Raw genomic sequence first — 21,048 nt, 5'->3', positions numbered from 1 at the left:
TTTAGTAGAGACGGGGTTTCACCATGGTGACCAGGATGGTCTCGATCTCTTGACCTCGTGATCCACCCGCCTCGGCCTCCCACAGTGCTGGGATTACAGGCTTGAGCCACTGCGCCCGGCCCCATTTTGATCATTCTTATTAAAATTTTCCACATTTTAATAATTCTTATTAAAATCTGATCTATTTTACAATTGGTGGTGACTGGTGATTTAGATTCAGTGAAATATAAATGAAATTGTACAACATAATTTTGTCTGAGAATACTGGGTAAATGTCAGTTCTCATGAAATTAATGTATAAGCTCATTGTTGACTATTAAGCCCTCAATAGCATGTTTTTATTCCCCTTAAGTAAAACTTGAAAAGATCATTCTATATTTGACTGAGGAGAATATATTAAATGATAAAAGCAAAAGATGTTCATAACAAAGTAACTGTGTGAGTATATCTGTACTCGATATAAATAAATACTATAAAACTATTAGGAATTAAGCTTTTGGGTATTAGACCACAATTCAAAATCTAACTCATTTCCATTTTTCTCTACCTCAGTAAGTAGCATTCCACCCACTCTGTTTCTCAGGCCAGAATTCTTGTGATTATTCTAAGCCACTCTTATTCTTTTATATATTATATCAAATCCAGCAGTAAATCTTATTGTTCCTGCTTCTAAGATACATTTTGAGCCGACAGCCACTCATCTAATGCTAATGCCTTAAATCTAGACCAGTAACATCTCTTGCCTGGATTACTTCAGTAGCCTAAAATAACTGTTTTTCTATTTGCATGGAATGCTTCCACTAAACTATCATCAGTAGACTTATGGAATACCTTTTCCACACATTGCTTCTGTTCAAGGAATTCACTTCATAGACAAAAGAGTGTGGCATACTCATGAGATTCACTGGTTGTAGCATGTTCCTGACCATGCTAAAGCAGTTGACTTGATTGAACAGGGGAATGGCCATTTGAAGACTCAGTTACATAGCCCTCTAGGTAGCAATACATTACAGGTCTGATACAAGGTTCTCCAGAAGTCTATATATATGCTCCAAGTCAGCATCCAGATTATGAAGTCATTTATCTAATAGCGAGGATTCACAGATCCGAGGATCAAGGGATGGAAGTGGCAGTGGCACTACTCACTATTACATCTATTGACACACTAGCAAAAATTTTGCTTCCTGTTCCCATAATGTTTCTGGCCTGGAGGTCTTAGTTCTAAAAGGAGTACTATTTTCACCATTAGGTTCAACAATCATTCCCTTGAAATAGAAGTTAAGACTGCCATCTGGCTATTGTGTCACCCTTCCTAATCATTCCCTTACTTCAAAAGGCAAAGAAGGGAGCTGTGGTGTTGACTAGGGTGATTGATCCTAATAAAAGTATATTGGACCATAACTCCAAAAAGGGAGGTAGGGAAAAATGTGTTTGAAATTCAAGAGATACTTTAGGGTATCTCTCAGTATTACTATTCCCTGTGATTGAGGTCAATGGAAAATTTCAACAATAATCTAGGCATGACTATTAATGGCTCAGACCCTTCATGAATTAAAGTTTGTGTTATCTTGCCAGGTATAGAACCATGATCTGCTGAGCTTCTTGCTGAAAACAAAGGGAATAGAGAATGAGTAGAAAAAGAAGGTAGTCACAAATACCAGTTATGACTGACCACGTGATCACTTACAGAAATGAGGACTATACTTGTTATGAGTGTTTTCTCCTGATTTTGCTATGAATACATTTGTGTGAATATGCATATATTAAGCAAGTATTTTGTGTCCTTTCTCCCTTATCCCCTTGTCATGCAACACAAGATATACTGACTTTGTATCATCGTGTTTATGTATTGTTAATGTAACATTGTGGTATTTATGTTATGGAATATCAAGAGAAACATAACATCATTTGAGGACTTTACTCCTCTTGTGGTGAAGGAGTCAGTGCATTTTCAGTTTTACACAAAATAGTTGTATTATTTTGGGCAGAATTACGTCCTTGTTATTGTCTTTATTTGGAGATTAAGTTTGGTATAAAGAGATTTACATGGGTGGAAAGTTGACAAGGGGATAAGCTTATGATGATTAATTTTATGTCAACTTGACTGGGTGAAAGGAAGCCAGACAGCTGGTAAAACATTTCTCAGGCTTTCGGTGGGAGTGGTTTTGGAAAATAAAACAAAACTAAAAAACCTAGCATTTGAATCGGTAGGCCGTGTAAATAAGATCACCCTTACCAATGTGAGAGGGCATCATCCAATTCTTTGAGAGCTCAAATAGAATAGAAAGGTAGAGGAAGGTCAAATTTGTTCTCTCTGCTTAAGCTTGGACATTGATTTTCTTTTGCCCTAGGACATCAGTGCTTCTTGTTCTAAGGCTTTCAGGTTTGGACTTGAGCTACACTACCAACTTTTCTGGTTGTTCCACTTGCAGGTGGAAGATCATTAGGCTTCTCAGTCTTCATAATCACATAAGCCAATCCCTCAGAACAAATTTATTTCTACATACCTGTGTCTACCTCATTGGCTATATTTCATTTCTTGCTCCCCTGTCTTCAGCCGCCTTCCACAAGTTGTTTTTCACACAACAACAAGATATATTATTTTAAAGTGCAAGTCTGATCATTTCATTCTTTCTCAAATTTTGCAGTGGCTTCCTGTCACACTTAGAATAAGTCCACAACATGTCCATAATGCTCTGCTTTATCAGGTGTCTGAATAACCAAATTCAGATACTGCTCACTCTCTCATTCGCTGCAACCATTCTGTCCTCCTTGTCATGTGCATATTTTCCTGATTCTATGTTTTTACATTTGTTATTTTCTCTCTCTGAAATGCTGTTACCAAAACATGTATATCTCCTTTCTTCTTTTATTTATGTTTCAGCTCAAATGTCATTTAAGCATATAGGGTTTTGTGACCAAGTAATAGGAAATCACGATTTTCTCTACTCATGCTTGCCGCTTATCGGACTCAGACTCTTTCCTCATAGTTTATATCATGGTGATATTATATCTATATATAAATCAGTTATATAAATTATTTGTTATTTACTAGAGAGAGGAATTCCAGAAGAGGAGGAAATTGTAGAGTATTTTTAAAAATTTATTTTGGCAAAAATAAATTTTGAGTAAAATTCAAATCTCAAAGCTATAAATAAATGAAAGACAGGTCTGGCTGCATATAAGCTTTAAATGAAGTCTTAAAACCGAGTGTGGTGGGTCATGCCTGTAATCCTGGCACTTTGGGAAGTTGAAGTGGGAGGATCGCTTGAGCCCAGGACTTTAAGTAATCAGCCTGGGCAACATACGGAGACCTTGTCTCTACAAAAAAAATTGTTTTTAAAAACTGGCTGGGCATGCTGGCACACAACTGTTGTCCCGGCTACTCAGGAGGCTAAGGTATGAGGACTGCTTGAGCCCAGGAGGTTGAGCTGCAGTGATTTGTGATTACACCGCTACACTCCAGTCCGGGCAATAGAGCAAGATTCTGTCTCAAAGAAAAAAGTAAATAAATAAAAGTATTTTAAAAACATCATATACCAAGTTAAGTGACAAACTGGAAAAATAAATGTGAACTATATAATATTAAAGAATACAATTTTGAGTATATATGTTTCTAAAAAGAATGTAAAACAAGCACAAGAACCCATCAAGAAAACGCCAAATAAAATATATATGCATTTCAGAAAAATGAAGCTGACAAATGATTGCCAAGACTTCTAATAATCCAGAACATGCAAAGTAAAATGAGATACGATATGCATTCAAACAGATTGATCAAACTTACGTTAACATTCAAGGTTGAGGAGATTTTGACACAATGGAGTCATATACTATTGATGAAACTGTAAAAGTCCAGCTGCTTTTAGATTACATTCTTCAAATTAAAAATGATATACTTACTTAGAAACTCTTGTTTCTACACAGCTATCTGAGAAAAATATTGTTACATATTAAGAATAATATATTTACAAAATATTTATTGTAACATTTTGTAAGTCATAAAACTTAGAAGCAGTTAAATGTTATGCTATGTTTATTTTATGAAATATACTGCCATTAGTAAGGTAGATCTAAGATAATAATATGAATAGACCTTATTTTATATAGTTAATTGAGTTATATAGTTAAAAAGTTGCAAAGCATAGGTACAACATAACTTTATTAATCTCAAAATATTAATAAATATGTGTGTGTGTGTATATGCATGTTCATTCACGTGTAGACAGGTGGAAGACAGACACAGATAAATGTATGTGTGTGTAAGTAAATGTATATATATTTATTGAACAGTGGTTATATCTGGGAGATTCATGGAATTAATCAAAATGGGCTGAGCAACTTTCACTTTTTACTGCTGGAATTTGTTTTCAAATACTCCTCCAGTGCTCTTCTATTTTCATGTGAAAAATAAAATAAGTGATTGACAAGATGTCCACTAATGGCTTCATACAAAGCATGCTCAGTCATCATAATATACTCGACCATGATTTAAGATTAATTACATGTCTTTGAGGAGTTACTTTTTAAAAATCTAAATTACCTACTCTGTAATCTGTCAATATGTAACTTATAAGCCCCAGCAAATTTTCACTAATTTTTCTAATTTTTCCTCATTAAAATATAATTTTCTTTATTTCCTAATTCAGTGTTTTATCTAAAGTTGAAAATGTAGATTAAATATGATAGTTTAGGATTATGAGTAATGTTTCTTCCACAAATGAGAACTATATTTAAACTATACATTAGCTCCCACATATTACAAATCCATTATGAGATGAACTAAGGCGATTCAAGAAATATTCAACCCACTTTAATAGTAGCAAAGCTTTAATGATACTTTTACCTTATCCATTCATATTCTAACACTCAAATGTGTCATAATGCTTTGACAGGTCTCATCTTTGACTGCAAAAATGACTTCAGAGTCCCTTGACATTTTTACATCTAGATTTACATAAACAGTCAGTTTTTACAAAAAGAATAGAAAAGAGACCCAGAGTTTAATCTAAGTGTTCTTTCAAATTTTGCTTGATTCTTTTTATGTGAGCTGTGAGTCAACTGTCTGATTTTAGACTACCTGGAAAAACTAGATGACGCTTAAGAACAGCGAAAAGATCTGTATTCACAGATTCATTTTTTTTTTATTGTACTTTAGGTTCCGGGTACATGTGCAGATCATGCAGGATTGTTGCATAGGTATATACATGGCAAGGTGGTTTGCTGCCTTCATCCCCCCCATCACCTATATCTGGTATTTCTCCCTTCATTATCCCTCCCGACCCTCCCCACCACTGCTGTCCCTCCCCTAGACCCCCCTTACTGACCACAGTGTGTGATTCTCCCCTCCCTGTGTCCACGTGTTCTAATTGTTCAACACCCGCTTATGAGTGACAAAATACAGTGTTTGATTTTCTATTCTTGTGCCAGTTTGCTGAGAATGATGGTTTTGAGATTCATCCATGTCCCTATAAAGGACACGAACTTATTGTTTTTATGGCTGCGTAGTATTCAATGCTGTATATGTGCCGCATTTTCTTTATCCAGTCTATTGATGACGGACATTTGGGTTGATCCCAGGTCTTTTCTATTGTAAACAGTGCCACAATTCACAGATCCATTTTAAAATAGAAATACAGAAAAACACTTTGCAACAGTACTTCTAATTTATAACTTAAAGGTCAATAAAACAAAATCTGCTTTCAATTATATTTTTTCTTTTAACTATCTCAGAATGAATCAATATCATGTTCAAACAATACAATCCTACCCTGCCAAACTTGTCATTTCATTTCTTCATGTAAACACTATTTTGCTCAAATCTGTTATGTTAAATTCAAAGCAATCCTTTACAATTTTTTCTTCACCTTTGAGAAGATAAAATATACCAATAACAAAAATATTAAGCGACTATTTAGCATATATGTAATTGGAAGCTTGTTGGCCACCCTATTACTGTCCCACAAATTATCTACTAAGGTATGATGGATTCATTGGAACTATTACATTAATCCTAAGAGTAATATATTCCCTTTGGTACTGAATGAATATAACTACATTAAACACACAAATCATCATACCCTATAAGTCGGTTCTTCTAAGAAAGTATAATAAAACCCAACTGTGGTCACACATGCATCCTAAAGATTTATGATTTCATCCTGATTTTAGAAACATAAAGACCTTTAGGAGATTGTTTATATTTGCCCTGTAGCTCAATAATATGATAAACCCATGTGATCAAGATATCAAAGTTAAACAAAATGCCATATCTCTAATTTTGATAAATGTGTATTTTGGTTCATTATGATTGATTGGTTTCATACTTCTTCTAAGAGTCATTAAAAGGCTATCATTATTTCTTGCTTGCTTGCCTACTTTTATATTTCTTTCTTTGTAATTTTGGATAGTTTTTGTATGCAGAACACATTTCATAGAGTTTGGAGTTCAAGTTAGCATGACATTTATAGAAGCTTGTTTTCATTATTAATTAAATGACAATATGTATTACACATACCATTTGTTAAAAAGTAAAGATATGGAACAGCCCTTTTGTTAGCGCTTCCAGATTCCAGATTGGCATGAAATCTGTTTCCTTGTTTTTTTTATAGGATGGATTAACACTTAGCCTTAGCACAACTCTTTCCCACAGAAACCTGCCCTTTTGTGAAGCTCTGATCTGATACATCAAAGAGCTGTGGTGAAGACACACATATATCCTTAAGAAAAAAAAAATACTATCTTTTTAAAGATAATGTAGCTGCCATATTTGGTACCATCCAAAACTATCCACAATCTGGCCCCAACACATTTTACTAAAAATCTATGCTCCCTCAATAAATCATTAACTGTAGACATTGAGACACACTGATGGAGCCTCTCCCTCAATATGAATTCCCCCTACCAACTGAAATGTGCATTTCTCTCTCTCTCTCTCTCTCTCTCTCTCTCTCTCTCTCTCTTGCTCTTGCTCTTGCTCTCACTCTCGCTTTCTCATTTCTTGCAACCCTAGAACTCTGGAATACTCAAACACAAAGATATATTGAATAAGAAAATGCATGGACTGAAGAAAGGGAAAAATCTGAGACCTTTGGCTCTGGAGAACAATTCTGTTCAGTTGTCTTACATGAAATGAACATTTAGTAGCTTGTTCTTAGTCTTCCTTCATTCAGCAGCAGAAAAGATAGAAAGGAAGCAAACAAACAAAATACCACCAAGCTCCCCACTTCGTAATCACTTATATACACAATGTAATAAAAATGCTGCAACAATCTTCAAACTGGAAGCAAGGGGAAGACACAGGACAGACGTCATTAAAATAAAATATCTTTCACATTTTAAAACTGTCTTATCATGAAAATATCTGAAACATTTTCTGAAAGATTTTAATGAGTGATAGCATCTCTGTGGCATTACTAAATGCAAAAATATTTAGTAAGTTGGAGGTGTTAATGAATATTAGACTGTAAAGTAACAGAAGGCAGGAGCAAATCTCTAGTATCTAATTCACTTTCCAGCACATAGTAGAGGCTTTAAAAAGTTTATGGATAGGAAGAATTCATATCGTGAAAATGGCCATACTGCCCAAAGTCACTTATAGATTCAATGCTATCCCCAGCAAGCTACCATTGACTTTCTTCACAGAATTAGAAAAAACTACTTTAAATTTCATATGACACCAAAAATGAGCTCATATAGATAAGACAATCATAAGCACAATGAACAAAGCTGGAGGCATCATGCTACCTGTACTGCAAGGCTACAGTAACCAAAACAGCATAGTACTGGTACCAAAACAGATATGTAGACCAATGGAACAGAATAGAGGTCTCCAAATCATACCACACATCTATAGCCATCTGATCTTTGAAAAACCTGACAAAAACTAGTAATGGGGAACGGATTCCCTATTTAATAAATGGTGTTGTGATGTTGGGAAAACTGGCTAGCCATATGCAGAAAAAAGAAATTTCACCCCCTTCGTTATGCTTTATACAAAAATTAACTCAAGATGGATTAAAGATTTAAACGTAAGGCCCCAAACCATAAAAACCCTAGAAGAAAAACTAGGCAATACCATTCAGCTCATAGGCATGGGCAAGGATTTCATGACTAAAACACTAAAAGCAATGGCAGCAAAAGCCAAAATTGGCAAATCGTATGTAATAAAACTAAAGAGCTTCTGCACAGCAAAAGAAACTGTCATCAGAGTGAACAGGCAACCTACAGAATGGGAGAAAATGTTTACAATCCATTCATTTGCCAAATGGCTAATTTCCAGAATCTACAAGGAACTTAGACAAATTTACAAGAATAAAAACAAACAACCCCATCAAACAGTGGGCAAAGGATATAAACAGACACTTCTCAAAAGAAGACATTCTTCTAAATGAATCACCAAAGGAGTATGCCTATCTTTCTCTAACATTTTTGTTGACTTGAAATGAGAGCATGTTAGAATGACCTTCATCATTAACTCCTTGTAACACTTTTCCTCTTATGGTCTTCGAATTCTTAGTTTTTATATAAAGGAAATTCAGCTGGAAATAGGTGGTATCATATTAACCCAATGGAAGAATCTAACAAATATCATACTCAGGTCTAATTTGTCTTACTGCTATCTGCTAAGAATTTGTTCATTGTTGAGACTGTCTAATTGTTCCACAACTGGAGCTTTATAATTGTCTCTTTCAGAGCAGCCAGTAGCCAAAGAAATTAAGGACCACACTAAACATGTCATCAATGCCATGTGTAGATAGACTAAGACAAAACATACAAGTACTGAATAACAGTGAGCATGTAAATTGTGGCAAGTACCCATCAATAAGTATATATCTTCTACTTCACTTATATTGCTAAACGATATGACCGTTTTTCAAATTTTTGTTAAATGATAAAATCCTTCTTTGAAATGACTTTTATTCTGCCACAAATAAAGAATTTTTGTTCATTAAATGGATGACATCTACAAATTATGAAGCCCATAAATAACCCAAGACTTTTAAAAGAATGCACATATTTGAAATAAAATGCTATGAGTTGAATTTGAGGCTTCAGCTTTCAAATTTTTGATTTTATTTTGGTTGTTCAATATCATTAAAACTCTTCATTTGTAGATATAAAATGTTTCACATATCAAAATTTTACACAATACATCCTCCAATTTCCAAGTACTCTTAATCTTATCAATGCAGAAGGATGAGAGAAGAAAAGTATGGAATTTTTAAGACTATATGTACATATATATATACACACACACACACACATAAACACACATACATATACATATACACACACATATATAGTGTGTATATAATGTATATATATGTTCTATATATATACACACATTATATGTGTGTGTGTATATATACAGAACATAAAGAGCAATTATATATATATACACAATTATATATATACACATATATATACACACATATATATAAATTATATAATTATATATATATACACACATATATATGTGTGTATATATATATAATTGCTCTTTATGTTCTGGGGTACATGTGCAGAACATACAGGATTATTGTGTGTATATACAGAACATAAAGAGCAAATATAGATATATACACACACAATTGTGTGTATATATATATAATTGCTCTTTATGTTGTATATATATATATATACACACATACACATACACATATATGTGTATGTGTGTATATATATCTATAATTGCTCTTTATGTTCTGGGGTACATGTGCAGAGCATGCAGGATTATTGTGTGTATATACAGAACATAAAGAGCAAATATAGATATATACACACACAATTGTGTGTATATATATATATATATACATATGTGCATATATATATTTGCATATATAATCACATATATACACATATATATGTGTGTGTATATATATATAATTGCTCCTTATGCAGTTATATCTATATCTATATATATACACACACATACACGTGTAAAAAAAATATATATATATATAATTGCTCTTTATATTTTGGGCTACATGTGCAGAACATGCAGGATTATTGCATAGGTACCTACATGACAATATGGTTTGCTGCCTCCATGCCCTCGTCACCTATATCTGGCATTTCTCTCCATGTTATCCCTCCCCAACCTCCCTATCCCCCACTGTCACTCAGCTTTTTAAATTCATTGTTCTAAATACAACTTTTAAATGAGAAAGATCCCAAACTTGTAATAATCACTGGAAAACTCTATAATTAAATCTTATGAGAAAAGATTTCATTTATTCACTTGTACTTACACAATTGACTATTGTATCTAATGAGTTACGTCTGAGATTCACCTAGCATTCAAATCAATCTAGCCTATGCATAATGATGTCGTATGTTTACTTGCAAAACTTTATGGAAATAACTAGGAACAGGCCCAAAGTTTTTTTTTTAAAACAGTGCAGATCTATAAACTTCCTAATTAATTGCATATTGATAAGGTATTAAAATCTCCTTCAGTAGATTTATTCTGAAGTTTACATAGAAATGAGGTCAACTGGAAGTCAAAGTTAATGAATTGGTGATCTCCTTTGTGTTCACTTATCATATATATTATATATGAGTATGCTGTTTGCTTTTCTATTAGACTTTAAATGTAAAGATATCATAAAATATAATTTGAATCTTGTTTTCTTCTGAACTTTTACATTTCCTTCATAGTGTTGTGTAGCATTTATCAATCTTGGTTTATCACCTCAGACATGCTTAATATTTTTGTAACATGTTCTTCTCTATGAATCTATTTCTAGTAACCTATTAGGTCTGACTCTGACCCTTATCCTATGGAAATGGCAGAAAATTCAATCACAGTATTTTATCATAGAAGTGAGCTCTTTTTAGGAATGTTTGATAAATCTCTAGATACCTATATGTTACATAGAGGCAGAAACCAGGTCAATATCAACCACCAGGCTGTTGCTATTGTTTTCCTTATCTGAATCCATGTTTTCCCCTTGGCAGGGCCAGTTGCTTTCCTGCTTTCCTTCCAAGTAGGGATGTGGTAGGCTCTTGGTAATCTAAGTACCCTGCTTTCTGGGATCCAGCGTACCGGGATTCACACAGAACTGCTAGACCTTTGAACAACTGCCACTTACCTGGAACATCAGTATCTACTATTCCAGATTTACACAGGAGCTTTCACTGCCCATTCAAAAAATACATTTAATTTAACTTCTATTCCAATTCAGTGACCCTCATTTATCTCCCATCACATTTTAAATATCTAACACAATCTCTTAATTTTTTGTATCTTTCACAGGATAAAGGAAGAGAGCCCACCTATGAGCAATTTTCAATTTTTTTTTTACAAAAGCTTCCAAAAGAATATAATATTAAAGGAGAAGGGAGAACTAGGGATATAGTGATGAGAAGAATTAATGATATACCAAACATCATTCTGATTTTTCTAGAAAAGCAAAATATAAATGATTATAATTAATACGCCAGTAAATCTCCTGCTATAATTGCAATTCATCCTCTAATTTTTTCCCAGATATTTTGCACTTGATAAATCAGATTAATGGTGTTCTAGTAACAAGAAAGTGAGAATCCAAATGTTTCTGGAAATTCTGCTAGTAGAGTTATATATATATATATATATATATATATATATATTTTTTTTTTAAGCTCCAGAAGAGAATCTTTTACTGTAGCTTCCTCACTGGTATCTACTCTCCTTCCTATGGTGCTCCTTCCTCAGATGGCAGTAGAAGAAACATTTCCCACCTAAGTCTCCCATAAGTGGGCTCAATTTCGACTGATAAACCATTGACGTGACTCTGAATTGCTATGAACAGCAACATAATGGAATGGAGATGAGCAAAAAGCCACATATCAGGAAGGAAAAATTGAAGGAACATAAAGAAAGATGAGAAACAGTAAAAAAGGAAAACAGACAAAAACTAGAATTGGTTCTAGAATACTAATTGGTTGATTCACCAGATGGTATTTGGAGTAAATCTAAGGCAAATATTATTTTTTATTCACCTTATTTTCTTCTTCTGATATTTTACTCTTGAACAAACACTGATTTAGCACTTGGCTGCTTGGAAATATCTTATTAAGAACAGAATATAAAATGCAATGTTTAATATGGTCTTAATTTGGGTAGAGGTTTATTGTTTGTTTTGGCAGTTGAAACCATAATTAATCTATTTGAGGGGCTAATGCCAAATTTTTGGAGGAGAAAATAGGACTAAATAAAAAAGTTTTTGCAGTAGTCTACAAATAAGGTGAAACTGTCTACTTTTTTTTCTGTTTCTACTATACACATAGAATGCTGAATCGATTGCTGATCTTAAAAATGTTGAAGCTAAACAAAAGCATCAGTCTACTTCAAATGGCAGAAGTAGACTAATTTTGGTGGCATTGAACTCTAAATACTATGATGTTTTATTTGTACTCTTTCTTCCTTTATTAGTCCATTCTCACACTGCTAATAAAGACGTATGTGAGACAAGGTAATTTATTTTTAAAAGATAAAGGTTTCATTGACTTACAGTTCAGCATGGCTGAGGATGGCTCAGGAAACTTAAAATCATGACAGAAGGGGAAGTAAACACATCCTTCTTCACATGGATGCAGCAAGAAGAAGAGAGTGTTTAATGAAGAAGAAAGTTCCTTATAAAACTATAAGATCTCATGATAACTAACTCACTCTCAAGAGAACAGCTGAGGAAAACTGCCCCCATGATTCAACTATCTCCACTGGCTCCCTTCCCTGATGCATAGGGATTATGGGAGCTACAATTCAAGATGAGATTTGGGTGGAGACACAGCCAAACCATATCATTCTGACTCTGGCTTCTCCCAAATCTTATATCTTCACAATTCAAAACACAATCATACCCTTCCAACAGTCCCCTAAAGTCTTAGTTCATTCCAGCACTAATTCAAAAATCCTAGTCCAAACTCTCATCTGAGACAAGGCAATTTTCTTTGCCTTTAAGCATGTAAAATCAAAGCAAGTTACTTACTGTTCAATGCTGGTAGAGGCATTGGGTAAATACACCCATTGCAAATAGGAGAAATTGGCCAAAACAAAGGTGCTACAGGCCCCATGCATGTTAAAATCCAATAGGGCAGCCATTAAACCTCAAAGTTCCAAAATGACCTTTTTTGAATCCATGTGTCACATCCAGGTCACACTGATGCAAGAGGTGGGCTCCCACGGCCTGGGACAACTCCACCCTGTGGCTTTGTGGGATACAGCTCTACTCCTGGATGCTTTTTTCCAGGCACATGGTGCAAGCTGTCAGCAGACCTACCATTCTGGGATCTGGAAGACTGTGGCCTGTTTCTTAAAGCTCCACTAGGCAATGCCCCAGTGAGGACTCTGTATGGAAGCTCAGATACACATTTTCCTTCCACACTGCCTTAGCAGAGGTTCTCCATGAGGGTTCTGCTCCTGCAGGAAACTTCTGCCTGGACATCCAGATATTTCTATATATCCTCTGAAATCTAGGCAGAGGTTCCCAAAACATAATTCTTGACATCTTGTTACCTGCAGGCTCAAGACCACATGGAAGCTGCCAATGCTTGGAGTTTGCATGCTCTGAAGCCATGGCCAGGGCTGTACCTTGGTCTCTTTAAGCCATGGCTGGGACACAGCACACCAAGTCCCAAGACTGGACAAAGCAGCAAGGCCCTGGCACCAGCCCACAAAACCAATTATTCTACCTAGGCCTCTAGGCCTGTGATAGAAGGGGCTGCTTTAAAGGCCTATGACATGCCCTGGAGATATTTTCCCCATTGTCTTAGTGATTAACATTTGACTTCCAGTTACTAATGCAAATTACTGCAGTCAGCTTGAATTTCTCTGCAGAAAATGTGTTTTTCTTTTCTATCACATACATCATCAGATTGGAAATGTTTCAAACTTTATAGTCTGCTTCCCTTTTAAACCTAAGTTCCATTCCCAAACCATATCTTTATGAATACACGTAACAAATGCTTTTTAACACCACCCAAGTCACATATTGAATGCTTTGCTCTTTAGAAATGTCTTCCTCCAAATACTATAAATCATCTCTCAAGTCCAGAGTTGCATAGATCTCTGGGGCTTGGGCAAAATGCTGCCAGCGTCTTTGCATAGCAAGAGTGACCTTTACTCCATTCCCAGGAAGTTTCTCATCACCATCTGAAACCAACTCAGCCTGTACTTCATTGTCAATATCACTATCCGCATTTTGGTCAAAGCCATTTAACAAGTCTCTAGGAACTTCCAAACTTTTCAAGGTTGTCCTGTCTTTTGAGCCCCCAAGTCTCTAGGAAGTTCTAAACTTTTCCACATTTTTCTTTCTTCTTCTTGGTACTCCAAATAGTTCCAGCCTCTGCCTTTATCCATTTCTAAAGTTGCTTCCACATTTTTGCTGTCTTTACAGCAGCACCCCACTCTCTGTGGTACCAATTTAGGGTATTATTCTGTTCTCACACTGCTAATAAAGACATACCTGAGACTGGCTTATTTACGAAAAGAAAAGCTTTAATTGACTCACAGTTCAGTATGGCTAGGAGGCCTTAGGAAACTTAAAATTATGGCAAAAGGGGAAGGAAACACCTTCTTTTTCACATGTGCAACAAGAAGCATAATGGGTGCCCAGTGAAGGGGAAACCCCTTATAATACCATCAGATCTTGTGAGAACTAACTCTATTATGAGAACAGGCTAGGGAAAAACCACCCTCACAATTTAATTATCTCCATCTGGTTTCTCCCACCACATAGGGGGATTAAAGGAACTTCAATTTAAGATAAGATCTGAATGAGGACACAGCCAAATGATATCACTTCCATTTTGTCATAATCTCATAATTAGAAAAGACCAAAAAGGCAGAGCAAGTCGGTCACAGTCAGGTATACTATGTTTCTCTTCCTTCAGCTAGCATCATCAAACCTGTGCAGGAGTGCCTCCATGACAGAGAACTTAAACTTTGCAAGGCAGCCACTATCATATTGCTAACTTCCTAACAATCAGCAAGAACATCTTTTTATTTCAATTAAATTAGCTGACATCTGATTTTTACACCTAAATGTTTGAATCTTTGGAGTTAAATTCTACTATTTCTTTCTTTCTTTTTTTTTTTTGAGACGGAGTTTCACTCTTGTTACCCAGGCTGGAGTGCAATGGCGCGATCTCGGCTCACTGCAACCTCCGCCTCCTGGGTTCAGGCAATTCTCCTGCCTCAGCCTCCTGAGCAGCTGGGATTACAGGCACGCACCACCATTCCCAGCTGATTTTTTGTATTTTTAGTAGAGACAGGGTTTCACCATGTTGACCAGGATGGTCTCGATCTCTTGACCTCGTGATCCACCCGCCTCGGCCTCCCAAAGTGTTGGGATTACAGGCGTGAGCCACCGCGCCCGGCTACTATTTCTTTCATATGATGATTCCATATATGTTTTCACGCAGCAATCAACTCCATCTGTGAATTATCTTCTCTTCGCTATTCATCTTAAGTTCTTTCAGTCAATCCTAAAATTGTAGGACTTGAACTCCCCTTGTCTTTTCCTTGAGTATACACTGCCTGCCCATAATTTTCTTTAATATCTGCAAACTTTAGAAATTAAATTTGGCAATTTATCCTTAAAATACATGTACCTGTGTATTTATCTTTAAGATACTCCTAAAGTAATAAATAACATTTATCCTTAAAATACATGTATTTAAGTTTTGGATATTAACTGATATCATGTTTGTTATTAATTTAATAAATCTTAATTTATATAATTAGTATCAAGAATTTCTTATACTAATAATTTTAATTTATTAAAATTTTATTTTAATATTATTTAAAATTGTATTTTACATGTCCCTGGGTAACATGCAGCTTTTTGACATTTTATTTTACATGTCTCTGGATAATGTGTAGTTTCCTGACATTTCATTAAATGTAATTAAAATATGCTATTCATATCGTTATTGAGGTGCATTTAAGATCACGTCTGTATAAACAATGATGCAAGTTTAAATAACTCAACTATGTTATATTAACAGAACCATCTGTTCAGTTCATAAAATGTTATGCTTTATAATACAGGTTCTGTAATACGCCATAGATTAAATCTGAAACAGGAGAGTACAAAAAAATAGATTTTTATATCTCATAAATATAATGGATTCCTAGATGACTTAATTTACTTAAGATATGCATAACATTCAATATCTTTTTGATTTTAGAGAAAACTCAGCAGTCTGAACTTGTTTTTATTGTCCCGGTTTGGATGAATTGGCTTAGTACTTTTTTAAATTGGAAAAATATAGCATGATTTTTCCCCCTTTTTTTTCCTAGCTATCTATCAATTTTCTTTTTTTGTGTCACTCAGGCTGGAGTGCAATGTACAGTTATGTGATCATAGGTCACTGCAGCTCAACCTCCTGGGCTCAAGCAATTCTCCCATCTTCTGAGTAGCAGGGAGTACAGGGAGGTGCCACCATGCCTGGCTTTTTTTTTTTTTTTTTTTTTTTTTTTTTGGTAGAGATGGGATTTCACTATGTTGCCCAGGCTGGTCTCAAATTCTGTGCTCAAGTGATCCTGCCACATCAGCCTTCCAAACTGCTAGCCACCATGCCCATGAAAACGTTTTTGTCTAAAATATATTTTATTCTATCAAAGTATAAATTAACACTACAAATAAGCTTAGTCCTTATAGGTAAAAACCAAAGTTCTCACTGATATTCAGTTCTAGAGATGTTGTCATATATTTTAATTATCCAACCTTCTTATATGGTATCGTAATAGAGTAGGAAGATAAGTTGGAGACTATACTTTCATCTCTCTCTCTTTTTTTTTCTTTGAGACAGAGTCTCACTCTAGCCCAGGCTGGAGTGCAATGGCACAATGTTGGCTCCTGCAACCTCCACCTCCCGGGTTTAAGCAATTCTCCGGCATCATCCTCCAGAGTCACTGGGATTATAGGCACACGCCACCATGTCCAGCTAATTTTTAATTTTTAGTAGAGATGGGATTTCACCATGTTGGTCAGGCGAGTCTGGAGCGCCCGACATCGTGACCCACGTGCCTTGAGCTCCCAAAGTGCTGGGATTATAGGTGTAAGCCACCACACCCAGCCTCATCTCTTAAATTCAGCAACTGCCCTATGTCAGTGAATGGCACAGATTCAAAGTCTGACGACAATACTTTTCTGTTTTCAAAGTGCACTGCTAATAAATATTATTTCAATAATACCAACAATGAATGTTTTCAACTTTCCAGAATATAATTTTTCTGCTTGTTGTCATGGTCACCACTTCTTAGCTTTTTCAGTTCTCTTTTTCCAGTTACGACTTGGTTCTACTATTGCTCACATTGACTATCTGGTATTAACACAACGACTGGAGACACGCTGACAATTCTTACTGATAGTCTGAGAAATAGCATTCCCAGAATGTCAATGAAGTTGTATGCTGGCCAAGCTTTTTAGCACAATTAAAAGCTATTTCATTTATTCACAGAGCTATTATTTCTTTCCTTAGATCAGGTCATGCACCAGAAAGTTTTATCCTTAGGTAACACTGGGGAACATCTTACTTTTAGGAAGCCCTCAGAAAATAATTACCCACCAGTTTCATCAAAGGCTTAATTTATTATCACTGACATTGCACACACAAGGCAACAATTCAATTTTTAATACAAGTCTAAAACTATGTAAAATCAATTCACAGATCACTCCTTCCAAATATGAATATGACATAAACAATACACAAAATTTTTACTTAGATTACGAGTACAGTCTGTGATTCAGGCCCCATCTTAGCATGAAAAATTTTTATTTTAATTAATTCTACTTTTGAGAGGAATAATTTGATACTGTCTTGGTATAATAAAGATAAATCCCCAAATCCTGTTTCCAAAACTTATGAGTTTTTGTTGTTTGCTTATATATGGTAGAGAAGTTACTTTCTTTTTAAACTTTAGAGTTTTTATATTGTTTTCAGGTATATAATGTGTGTACATGGTATGTTTGTGTGTGTGTGTTTTCTTCCTGGATTACTGGTCCCTTATGTTGACAGTGGCATAAAGGGTGGATAATGAGAGTAACCAGGAGCCTGGGAGGAATAAACATTGGTTGTTGATTGCAAGCAGAAAAATATTGTCAAGTGTTCACCAGTCCACATCCCACCTAGAAGCCCATCAGTAGAGAATGGGGTTAAGTAATCTATGATATAGCAATATTATAGAAAATATACACCATTTAGGCCTGGAGTGGTGTCTCATGCCTGTAATCCCGGCATTGTGAGAGGCTGAGGTGGGAGGATCCCAAGGTTAAGAGATCGAGATCATCCTGGCCAACATGGTGAAACCCCATCTCTACTAAAAATACAAAAATTAGCTGGAGGTGATGGCACGCGCCTGTAGTCCCAGCTACACAGAGTCTCCTGAGCAGGAGAATCGCTTGAACCCTGGAGGCAGAGGTTGCAGTGAGGTGAGATCGTGCCACTGCACTCCAACCTGGCAACAAAGCGAGACTCCATCTCAAAAAAAAAAAAAAAAGAAAAAGAAAAAGGAAAATAAACTATATACCATTTAAAAGGATAATTTAGTTTTATGACTGCTTCCATAGGAAAATTTTCCAGTTGTGTTAATGAGTGAAAAAGATTTAATATTACATAAGATGTTACATTTACATTAAAATACATCACAGAATCAGAGAAACACAGTTACAGATAGAAATAATTCTACATATTTTAATAATAAATTTTCATGAGTATTTTTATAAGTATGGAAGTAGAATGTCATCCAGAAAGATAAATATCAGGTTTAAAATAGTGATTATCTCTAGGCACTACACTGATTTTGGACTGTGTAGGTGTGGGTGTACATCGAGAGAAATATAAACTTAAGATGTTGTGTCTAGAAACTTAAAATAGGAATGTATTAATCATGTATAAAACAAAACGGTGTTTTCATTTTTTTTAATTATCAAACACCTTTCAGTGAAAATACAAGCTGATTTCCACATAGATGTTCAGTGACACATATTATAATAAAACACCAAAAATCACTTGTAATTGGCACAGTTTTTGAATGCAAACTACTTGCAAATAGTTTGTTTTCTGGGTTAAAACATTACTGCTACATTATAACATTTTAAATTTTGAAGATTATGGTATATCGTATCAAATATTAACATTTATTCTACAGTGATTATTGTAAACACAGAATCAGAGCTTCATGAATTAATTATTTTTCATAGGAGCCAAATAAGCTGAATTAAAGCTAAATTCCAATCCATAAACAATTCAATTTTAGTTAGTATATCAAAAGTGGAAAAGTCGCCAGCATGGTGGCTCACAGCTGTAATCCCAGCACCTGGGGCGGCTGATGTGGGTGGATCACCTGAGGTCGGGAGTTCAAGACCAGCCTGACCAACATGGAGAAGCCCTGTTTTTACTGAAAATACAAAATTAGCAGGGCATGGTGGTGCATGCCTGCAATCCTAGCTACTTTGGAGACTGAAGTAGAATCGCTTGAACCTAAGAGGCAGAGGTTGCCGTGAGCCAAGATCGTGCCATTGCACTCCAGCCTAGAAAACAAGAGCAGAACTCCATCTCAAAAAAAAAAAAAAAAAAAAAAAAAAAAAAAAAAAAAAAAAAAAAAAAAAAAAAAAAAAAAAAAAAAAAAAAGTGGAAAAGTCCTTACTCAAAATAACTTAGAAGAAAAATATAATGGTGTAATGGTATATTGAGTTGTTAAAAAGAAAAAGATCACTCCAGTAATCAGAGAAGCTCGAAAACTTCAGGCACTAAAACCTTGAGTATTCACTTCCAGGGTTCTCTTTTATCAGCTATTTATCTATAGTAGGCTTTTCAATTTTTTTTTTTCATTTTGATAAGGTCCACAGCTAACCCCTTCCACCAGCTCCCAAATACCTCCACTTTTCTGAGACTAAGTTGTGCAATCTTCTCTTTCAGATCCACGTTATAAAGCAAGAGAATTCCCGAAGAACTGTCAAGAACTGTCAATGACCCTCCCTAGTCAATAAATTAGGCAAGAGGACCAAAGGACTGTGATTGTACAGTACTGAGTAGTGGAAATTCAAGATTAGGAATCTCACTCAAATCTCACCATTGGAATTGAGAAGGAGCAGTTTCCTTCTCCCTACTCAAAAATGAGTAGGGGAATCTGTGCTGGCATTGGGGGTTGGTAGGTGGTGTATAGAGCACTAGTAGATGTCTACTACAGTAAAAATATCAGTAGGTATACAATATAATGTTGGTTAGTTACTATCACTTTCCAAATGACTTTATACAGACAACACTGCCAACCTTCCAATCTGAGTGGGCTCCTTGATAATGCTTGATACACATTTTGTATTTGTGCATTTGACGCCTTTCTTTTCTTGGAAGCATGTTTTTCAGTATTGTACCTAATCTAATTCTATTTACATTTTCCCATTCAGAAAACTACCTTGAATTCCTCAGAATCATTCTTAGTAAATAAAATATACCTTGAACGCTATTGTTCACATTGGAAAAATTGGAGCAAAAATTTTCTATGCTAAGAATATGCATAGATATAAATATGTAATATGAAAATTTCAAAAATAGAATATTTATAACGATTTGATAGTATTGTTAGATAAGTTTCTAAATATTTTGTATCTTGCGATAAGTGAAACTTCAAACAACAATTAAATTTTAGAGCACGTGGCTTGGTCTGCATATATTGGAATGCAATTATTGACCTGCATAAACTGAGCAGGAAAGATAAAGAGAAACCTGTTCTTTGAACATAGTCCCTGTCTATCATTTTCCCCCCATCTGGCATGACATCTAATAACAAAATAAAACAGTTTTGTGAGTCAGACTGCCTCAGAGGTCTGCCACAGAGCCCTGGCCTGGAACACTGCAGAGCCTATTCTCCTACTGGTTTCATGATTTGACTTAAGTTACTCAAAATTCGGACAGCTTTGTGCTTTCATTGCTCTCCCAATCTCTTACTAATGTCAAGGAGTAGTGAGTTAAACCTACTCTCAGAGAGTAGCGCAGGAGTTGAATACATTTCTCCTTCCATAAGATATCTTATTCTTATGCCTCCTCACATAT

General features: G+C 35.2%; 1 pseudogene; it reads left to right on the top strand.

Moving 5' to 3' along the window:
- Positions 1-19,985, top strand: part of LOC108313786 — a 148,919-nt pseudogene extending 128,934 nt beyond the window's left edge.
- Positions 19,986-21,048: the final 1,063 nt, after the last annotated feature.

Source organism: Cebus imitator, unplaced genomic scaffold, assembly GCF_001604975.1.
Source record: "Cebus imitator isolate Cc_AM_T3 unplaced genomic scaffold, Cebus_imitator-1.0 Scaffold143, whole genome shotgun sequence".
In the NCBI taxonomy this organism is placed as follows: Eukaryota; Metazoa; Chordata; class Mammalia; order Primates; family Cebidae; genus Cebus; species Cebus imitator.
Note: the sequence above shows the minus strand (reverse complement) of the source record. Positions and strands in the feature narration are given on the sequence as shown.